A 10,471-nucleotide genomic window follows, 5' to 3' on the forward strand; every position below is an offset into this window, starting at 1 on the left:
GGTCATGGTCAACCTCAACCAACAATGGGTGGCAGACATGGGGATGGGGATGGGGAACTCTAGCATCGTGATGAGCTGGGTACCGTCCAACTATAAGCCCAACACTTGGATGCCACCCTTTCTCGGTGTAAAGGAGGACCATATCAGGTTGTCTCACAGGCTAACAACCATGAAATTTAAGAAATAACTCATTCATACTGAGATTGGGGTTGAGTTATCATCCTCCTAGGCGGCCAGACCCTCCACAATGGGGAAGAGGCTCCCATCGCTCTCAGAGTCCCATAGTAAAAATGATGGTAGTCACGCTTCCACCCCTTCCCCAGGCTTCTGAATGACCTCATTACATGGAGAAATCTACAAAAGCAAAAGTAGATCACATATTTTGGGAGGCGAGGGAGACCACTGAAAAGGTGTTGGCCATTGCACTAGTTTTTCTGCATGTGAACCTCCTATCATGTGATGGGTACTGGGTTCATATCCTCCTTCCTTGACTGCTCTCCATCGAGCCTATCCAAGTTCAACTTAGCGGTAGTCCAGAAATTACCGCGGAATACTTTAGTAGGGGAAAAGTCGCACGGGGCCTACTTCATCCTAATGGTACACTCGGGGTTAGATGTTCAATGCATAAGCACCAGCCTGGTGAAGGAAACACGGCGTTTCTTGTTTGGAAAGTGGTCATATGGTCTCCTACAACTCAAAGATTGTGGTATTCTGAGAAAGTCGGGTTCTCCGGGCATATACTAGGTGGGATGAAAATAACCACTGCATGGAAGGTGGTCTTATGTTCTCCAACAACTCAAAGGTTGTGGTATTCCGAACAAGTCGTTTCCTCCCGTCATATACTACGTGGGACGAAAATAAGCACTGTGGGTGACCAATTTGGCGCGCAAGTTGTGCGTATAGTACCAATGACAGGCTCGTTGGTGCAATTGACCCACTAGCGATAACGAATGACTACTTATGGTTATGAACCCCTTTATCGGCCCTAGATGTTTACTTTTTTTGCTTAATATGGGGCGTGTGTTACAAACATCATCGATGGCTTTTCAGGTTGCTGGTTAATAATGTCTTTCTTTTTGTGTGCTGGATAGGACCAACGGAGACTTGTGCTCGCTCAATTCATTTGCACGGCTTGATGTGCTTAGTGCGATGACATCCGTCGCACATGAAGCATTGCAAAACGAACCGTTACGTCGCGTGGAAACCATCTGCGCGCCTACAATTTGCCGCGCTCTCGCTATACAAGGGGCCGACTGTCACACACGCGTAAATTTAAAAGATTTAAATGGACGCCAAATATACAAAGTTAAAAAAGGACGGTTTAAATGGGTGCCAAAATTACATATGGGCACAATTAACGCAGTAAATCTTATGCAATATTCTCCCAATCTCTTGCCATATCATGAAATTAATTCCTTGGCGATCTCGCCACTATAAATCTACCCCTCCCTGCCTAAACCAGCAACTTTCCTTACCTTGGCTAGTTTTATCCCTTTGCCGGCAATGGCTCGCAAGAAGGTGACCCTCCAGTACATCGCCAAGGACTCCGCCCGGCGTGCTAGGTTCACGAAGCGTCTCGGGAGCCTGATGAAAAAGGCGACCGAGCTGGGCACCATGTGCGATGTCAAGACCTGCCTGGTGGTGTACGGCGAGGGCGAGGCGGAGCCTCAGGTGTTCCCTTCCCACGCCGAGGCAGTGGATATCCTGAATGAATTCAAGAGCATGCCGGAGCTGGGGCATTGCAAGAAGACGCTGGACCAGGAGGCATTCCTCACCCAGCGCATCGCCAAGCTCCGGGACCAGGTCGACAAGGCTCGCCGCGAGTGCTAGGACAGCGAGATCAGGTACCTCCTTTACAACATCATGCACGGCAACGACCCAGGCCTCGTTGACCTCAGCGCTGAGGAGCTCGCCCGCGTTGGCTGGAAGGTGGACGAGCTCCTCAAGAGCCTCGGCGAACGCATGGCAAAAAAACATGTCCAGGCGCCACCGCCAGCTCCATGCGTCAGCAACGACAACATCGACATGGGGTCTCTGCCGCTGTATCTGGCGTCACCGCAGGAGGAGGAAGGCTGGCTTGACAAGGTGAGCTCCGGTGGGGACGTCGGCACCCAGGTCTACGGTGGCAATGCCAGCCACAACGGCGCCGGCTTCTCCGGCGGTGATATGATGTTGGAGACGCAATTCTCCGATCTGGGGTTCAGTTCGAGTCCTTTCCCTCCCATGTAAGCCTGGAGGGATGAGGATATCCAGCCGCTGTGCATGGCCAGCTATCGTGCAATCGATCTCTTGTTATTTATTTAGTTTCCTGGAAGTGTTATATTATTCGTCTATGTGCGTCGTTGTATTCATCTTGCTCTCTGAGCCAGGTCTCGTTTTTTATTGTAATGTTGTTATTGAACTGTTATTCAGTTGATCTCTACCCAAAAGGCTATTTGTTTGATCTCTGCTGCGCATTTGGTGGTAAATCTTAAGTTGCACCTGTTTTTTTGTGTCACAACTGTGTTTTGTCTGACATTACTTGCACAGCTAAATGCCTGATATATAATTGCTGCTTGATTACTGTCAGGGCCTCAAAGAACCTTGGTCTCGTGTGTTGGCCTGTTGGGGCTTGTGTCAGGGCCTTTAATTTCATGCTATTTTGGTGTGTAGAATTTTACCTTTTCTGTGGTAGAAACGAGTTGAAGATTCCTTCTCCTGGAGCCAGCTAAATGTGCTGGATGATTAATATTTTCCTGGATACAGATTTGAGAATTAATTATTTTTGACTTAATTACGTAGCGACAGCTCGCGACAGGCAAACATTAGAACTATGGAAGTTCTCCATTGTGCTCTGCTTGGTTGGAGCTATGTCATGTTCTCTGTTCTTCAGACCCTTCTCCGTTCTTCAGACTGGCCCACAGGAGTATCACTCTACATACCTCTGCTTCCCATGCCCTCGATCTTGGTCTACGTCACCCCACTGACCGGACCTCCATCAGCATGTAAGTTTGAGAATTGGAGCTATTTCCATGTTGTGTTGACTATTCTTGTTGCTAGCGATGAACTCTACAAGATGCAACAAGTGACCGATGAGGACTTAAATTATAGCGTTCCTACAAATTCCATGCTATGATAATAAAGCTTTAAACAAAACATGTTACCACCAAACGCCCACTTTAATTAGCTTGGCAACGAAGCAGTCCGCGTGGCATTCGGAGACCACTAGATTTGAAGGCGTGTCCAACAAGAATGCTAATGGGCCAATGGAAACTATGCGCTTAATGGTGTCGTCACTCTTCAGCATTAGTAGTACAAACTACAGAGCAGGCAAGAATAATATTGAAGTGTCTCCATTTCAGCATGTGTCACGCGCATTAAAACTATCAATAATAAGCACCCACACATTCAACTTTATTTTAGCGCTTAGAAGAAAGACATCATGTAAAGAACAATGTTAGAACTTAGAACCCACGGAGTTGATAAGGACTAGCCATCCTCTATAGGACAAATGCATCCCTTTCCTCCGCGTGTTTTCATGGATAACAACACGCATCCTCTATAGAGCTTATTATTATTTGCGGGTGAAAACACAAATTTTTGATTAGAAAAAGAATTAGTACAGCATGGCAACGCGGTAGATTACTACATAACATACATATTAATATATCAGTGATTAAATCAAACATACCCAAGATAAAACTATGCTTGAAAAAGGCTCATATTTGTGAATGTGATACCGCTTTATAAAATACTAGCCCGCACATTGGACGTACCACCTTGCTAGTTGTCAAATCAGTGCAACCTATTTGAGCATGAACTTGTTTTGAATGGCATCTATGGGTGACTCTCGAACATGAAGGAAACTTCTCGATGGATGAGTCTCGAACAGATGACATCCCCCAGGTTTCTGATGCAGAAAATAGCCTTCTAACAGCTCCATTTTCTGAGGAGGAAGTTAGAAAGGCAGTTTTCCTAGTGGAGCATAACAAAGCACCGGGTCCAGATGGTTTTCCCGCTGAGTTCTACCAGAACTCTTGGGAGGTTATCAAACATGATCTCCTACTCTTGTTTGGCTGCCTTCATGCTGGTCAACTAGATTTGTTTCGCTTAAACTTCGGTGAAATTATTTTAATACCTAAGGTTAATGAGGCTGAAAGGATACAACAATACCGTCCAATATGCCTCCTTAATGTTAGCTTTAAAATCTTCACTAAGGTAGCGACTATTAGGCTCAATTCGGTTGCTGGACATGTGGTTCGTCCTTCTCAAACTGCTTTTATGCAAGGCAGGAACATCCTAGATGGGGTTGTTGTCCTTCACGAAACAGTTCATGAATTGCATCGGAAAAAAATGAATGGGGTGGTTCTTAAAATTGACTTTGAAAGGGCTTATGACAAAGTCAAGTGGTCTTTTCTTCAACAGACTCTCAGAATGAAAGGATTTTATGCAGAGTGGCGCGCAATGATCCATAGTTTTGTGGCTGGAGGTAGTGTTGCCATTAAAGTCAATGATGACGTTGGCAACTATTTCCAACCAAAGAAAGGATTGCGACAAGGTGACTCAATATCGCCCATGCTATTCAATATAGTGGCGGATATGTTAGCGGTCATGATTGAGCGTGCCAAGGTTGATGGCCAAATTGATGGGGTAGTGAATCATCTAGTGGATGGTGGTCTTTCTATCCTTCAATATGTCGATGATACGATTCTCTTTATGGATCATAACCTCGAGAAAGCAAGAAATCTGAAATTAATTTTATCAGCATCCGAGCAACTCTCAGGGCTTAAGATAAATTTCCATAAAAGTGAATTGTTTTGTTTTGGCGAGGCTCAAGACGAGGCCCATCTGTATGCCGACCTGTTCGGATGCGGGTTGGGCCAGTTTCCGACCACTTATTTGGGTATACCGATACATTATCGAAGACTCACAAATGCTGAATGGAAACACGTCGAGGAGAGACTACGTACAAAAAAGGCTTAGCAGTTGGAAAGGTAAACTGCTATCTCTGGGTGGGAGGTTGGTCCTCATAAATTCAGTACTAAGTAACATGGTACTATATATGATTTCCTTCTTCCAATTGCCGAAAGGAGTTTTACATAGATTGGATTACTTTCATCAATATTCTTTTGGCAACGAGATAGCGAGAGAAAGAAATATCGGCTGCCTAAATGGAGTGTGGTTTACCGTCCCAAGGACCAAGGCGGGTTGGGAATTCATGACCTTGAGGTTAAGAATGGGGCCCTCCTTGGCAAATGGTTATTTAAGTTGTTGACCGAAGATGGTGTATGGCAAACCCTCCTTAGGAGAAAATATGTGGGTTCTACGCGATATCCTAGGTATACTGGAAGCCTGGGGACTCTCATTTTTGGGCGGGATTAATGGCAACAAAGAAATATTTCTTCCGCTATGGGTCCTTCTCAATTAAGAATGGCTCGGAAATTAGATTCTGGGAGGATAAGTGGTTAGGTAATGCTACTCTCCGGGAACAACATCCAGCTCTATACAATGTTGTACGTCACAAGGGTGATACTATTGCCAAGGTTTTGGAATCATTTCCGCCCAATGTGACGTTCAGAAGGGATTTAATTGGACCTAGACTCCTATCGTGGAACATATTACTTCAACGGTTATCCACGGTACAGTTGTCACAGGGGTCCGATTTATTTCGTTGGAACCTACATGGAAATGGGCAATTTTCAGTGGAGTCTATGTATAGAGCTTTGATTCAGTCTGACGTGCCAGTTGATAATAATAAGAAGATCTGGAAGATGAAGATACCTCTTAAGAATAAAATCTTTGCATGGTATCTTCGTCGCGGAGTCATTCTTACTAAAGATAACCTTATTAAGAGGAATTGACATGGAAGTACGCAATGTGTATTTTGTCCGCATGATGAGACAATAAAACATTTGTTCTTCCAATGTAAATTGGCTCGTTCTATATGGTCAGTCATCCAAATAGTTTCTGGCTTGTACCCTCCTTGTAGTGTTGCTAATATATTTGGCAACTGGTTACATGGGATTGATCACAAGTTCAGAATTCTACTTATGGTGGGAGCGCTTGCGGTGATTTGGTCGCTTTGGCAATGTAGAAATGATAAAAAATTTAACGATAAAAGTACTTCGTTTATGCAGGTTATCTACAGATGTACTGGAACGCTTCATTTATGGTCCTCTCTACAACAAGTGGAGAATCGAGACCTGTTTACGGAGGTGTGTACACGATTGGAGTCTACGGCGAGGGATACTTTTACCCAACATGGGTAGCAGCATGATCTTAGGATTGCGCCACCGACGATTTAGGCGCTATACAAATATACATTTTTATTTGTATTTCGCCTTACTTTTTTATTTTATTATTCGCTTGTCGTGAGGACATTATTGGCTGTGTGCATCTTAATTATGCAGAGGCCGGGTGTTACTTAAACCTTTTAAGTAATAAAGCGCCCCTTTTCGAAAAAAATCTATGGGTGACTCGCATCTAGGAGCTAGTGCACATGTGGTGCACATTTTTTTTCTAGGATTTGTAGAAAGATCGTATGTTAAGAAAGTCAATGTTAATTCATTTGCCACTTGTGCATTTTCTCTGTACTTTAAAAAATTAAACATGACTACGTGACACTACTGGGAAAAACCTTATAGGTGAACTCAAATGAGTGGCGGGCACTGCGTAGCACCCGCCACGACTAATTTCAAAAACTAGCGGTGGCAGGTACAAAACAGCTCTCTCCACTGCAGATGCAATAGAAACGGCGGGCAGTAAATATGACCCACCACAAGTATATATGCTCCCCCAGGTGTGCCTGCATGCTAAAAGTGAGTAGTGGCGGGCAACTATATGCACCCGCCACTGCAACTTGAGCTAACAGTGGTGGGCTGTACGTACCCGCCACAAAGACATAGATTTTATATATCCAGAAGTTAGCACTGGCGAGTAGTATGTACTGCCCGCCAGAAGAACTTTTAACCCCAAAAAATTGCCAAGTAGGTTGTATGTAATAGGAAGTTTCGAGTGCCAGCCGTTGCTATTTGCCGTGGCGGGCATTTGCCATACATGTCACTGTTATTGCCGGCCCTAGTGCCGATTCAATTTCCATTCAAAACCGCATCTGGAAACTCAAACTCTCTCCACTCTTCTAAATCCGGCCCAACCCTGTCGCTGTCCTCTACCGCGCCCGCCCTACTCCGTCGCAGCCCGCTTCTCTTGCCGCCACCGATGTCCTCCACCATGGCCAGCCCCCCTCGCAACCGCCCCCGTCCTCCACCGTGGCCGCCCTTCTCCGTTGCGGCCCCCATCCTCCCTCGTAGCCCCCTCGCCATGATCGCCCTCGTTCGCCTGTGCCATCGTCCACCGCGGCCGCCGTCCGCCATCGTGACCGTCTTCGTCCGTTGAGGCCGTCCTCGTCCGTCGAGGCCTTCGTCCCTAGAGGCTGCTTTCCTTCATGTTCCCCTAACACGATGGCCTCCACCAGCAGCAGAGGGCTGACACCACCGCTGCCAGGCAATGCCTCCTCAATCGAGGCCACCAATCTGTCGCCCGCATCGTGCTCCAACAGTGTGCAGGTAATTAAATTTGATTTGTGTTAGAATGTAGATTAATGTTAGTGTTTATATGCACGTTAATATAGACTGTAGATGACATGCCAAATAGATCTTGAGTGGTTGTTTAGTTGAGGAAGGGAGACAACTACTGAAGTTTGGACGTGATTACTCTATAGCACATGTTAGGAGAAGCAAAAATAATGTAGATTGGCACCCCTCGCCACGGTTGCCCTCGTCCGCCATGGCCTATACGAAATTGGCACTCTTTGCCAAGAGGATTCTATGAACCACCTTGATAGAAATGAAATTAATATATTCACAAAAAACATATAGATTGTAGATGAATTGATTAACAGGGCTTCAAAGGAGTGTCTAAAATATCACGAAACATTGATTAATTTCTGTTTCGCAACAATTTTGACACTCAAAGTTTACATTCTTTAGCAGAAGTCATGCCCAAATTCTTTGGCTATCCATACTCTATATTATTGGTCGATGTAGAACACATACTCAAAAAATATATAAATCATTGTAATACGCACTCTAAAAATTATATAAATCATTGTAATACTTACTTTAAAAAAGACCCTATTCTAAAAAATTATATAAATCATTGTAATATGTAGTTAAAAAAGAACTTCTTGTACAAAATTATATAAATTATTGTAATACATAGTTAAAAAAGGACTTATTCTAACAAAATCTAAAAAAAATCAATGGTTCTAGTCTTCATCTTCCGAATCGAAATCTTCATCAGAACTTAATACTTGGCTTCCAACTGGCGTAATAGATTTGAATATCAACTCATTTCTTGCCTATTGTTTTCAGGAATAACAAGTATTACTACCCACCCCTCAACATCTATCTGACTTACAAAATTACTCCATAAAGGACAGCTAATTTTGAGACGGTCATGTCTTTTAACATGATATTCAACTTCTGTTGATTGTTGTGTTTGTCGGCTCATTTACAGTAAAACTGAACCATATTGTTGTAGAGCAAGGCTCCCAACCTATTGATCTATGTATTACCAGCATTAAAAAAGGATAAATTTTATTAAAATGTGAAGTGATGAGATTGCATTTTACATATTGTATATTACTTACCAAATGATTACCAGACATGTCTGTAGCTTTAAAGCAATGGATCTGCGCAGGATAGTCCTCATTCGTCTGTAATATAGTGTGCATGTTGTTGCGTTGCCTTTGTGTTAGGTTAAACTCGTTGCTGTATGCAACATGTCTTTCTCTACGTCATATTTATGAATTTAAAAAATTGAACAATTGTTAATTATATAAAAGTATTACTAAATAAAAACTAATATAAAACAATATGTACTTACTAATTATATCCTCTGGTTCACCATTTGGAAGTATTAGGGACATATATATCACAAAATTTCTACAGTTGTAGCAAAAATATATCGTGTCTCCTCTTCTTATATCGTCGTCGTAGCAAAAGCAATCTCATCCAATGCCACTTATACGAATTCTATCTCCATTATCTCTCACACACATCCTGTAGCTTGATCCATGAGAAGTCTCGGCTGTGAAATAGCGTTGTTCGATGTAGTACCTAAATTGCTTAACGCCTCGGCAAGGTATATTCTACACATAATTAGTGTACGTAGTAACTTACACCTCAATTTGATATACAATACAGTTACATATCACATTACATACGGAAAAATGTTGACTCACAATCCCATAAAGATGACTGTGTCGAACCATCACTCATAATTGTGGTACTTGTTCATGATCTAAGGTGCACGGTATTACACTAGTACCACAAACGACGCAGACATTAGCCATTTGAAACCGGAATAGTTACATTCAACTGTGTTAGAACACATCGAATATTAATTTAGTACATACAAAATATAAAGTAAATATGTTACCCTGGAGTACTCGTGAATTTTTCTTGATAGAAGGCAAGCAACCAATTTGTGTGATACACTCTTACCTCCGATAATCCACTTCTGAGCCTGGCTCAGCTGCACTTGCCCTGTCGAAAAAAAATCAAATACTAGAAAAAAATCCAAAAAAATTTGTGTGGTAGATAAATTGATGCTGTCCGCTCCAATTTTCAACTCATTTGGACATCTGAGTAGCTCTCGGCAAAAAAAACAAATTCGAGGTCTGTAAAATGGGTTACTATTCATGCACTATTCTGACCCAATTTATCTTTTTTGCTGAGAGCTGCTCAGATGTCCAAATGAGTTGAAAATTGGAGAGGGCCTCGCGAATAAATTTATCTATCTACCACAGCACCGCACCACAACGTGGGGAACCAAGCGAACTGCAAGCCGGCGGCGCCCTATCCTCAACTGAATGCCGGTGATGGGAGAGAAGATTGAGATGCCCATGGCGGCACCTGCGGGCATAAGGGAGATGAAGTTGCAGCCCACCACCACCACACCCCCAGCGGTCGAAGTCCAGCGGGCCGCGCGTGGCATGGCGCGCAGGCCTGGTTGCCCGGATCCAGGGGCGCGCGGTCAGGAGGGGCAGGATGAGACGGACGGCGATGGAGGATGGTGGTCGGGGTCAACACGAGATGCACTGAAACGCATGCACTCACCGAATGCACTGCACGCACGAGCGCCACCGAGCTGCACTGCCACCGAGCTGCACCACGAGCGCCACCGAACTGCAGAGAGTCCTCTCGCCCAGGAGCCACCAGAGGCATGAGCGACCTGGACCCATCAGCCGTCAAGTCCAGGATGGGGAGGAGGCCGGACGGGGGAGCTGCCCCGGCCGCAGCGGCGGGGGTCCAGGCGGGACGCGATGGAGGCGAATCGCACCGGATCCAGCACAGGGAGAGGTTGCTGTGGCGGGGCGATCGCCATGGATGGGGAGGAGGCAGTGGTGCTGGCCGGAGGGGGTGGACCGGAGGGGCTGGATCCGGCGGCGGGGCGTCGCGGGTGTCCTGCGGGGCATGGATCGGGCGCG

General features: G+C 44.8%; 1 pseudogene; it reads left to right on the top strand.

Annotated features, from left to right (window-relative positions):
• Positions 1-1,503: 1,503 nt before the first annotated feature.
• Positions 1,504-2,229, top strand: LOC119317651 (annotated as a pseudogene).
• Positions 2,230-10,471: the final 8,242 nt, after the last annotated feature.

This window comes from Triticum dicoccoides, chromosome 6A (assembly GCF_002162155.2).
Source record: "Triticum dicoccoides isolate Atlit2015 ecotype Zavitan chromosome 6A, WEW_v2.0, whole genome shotgun sequence".
Classification (NCBI taxonomy): Eukaryota; Viridiplantae; Streptophyta; class Magnoliopsida; order Poales; family Poaceae; genus Triticum; species Triticum dicoccoides.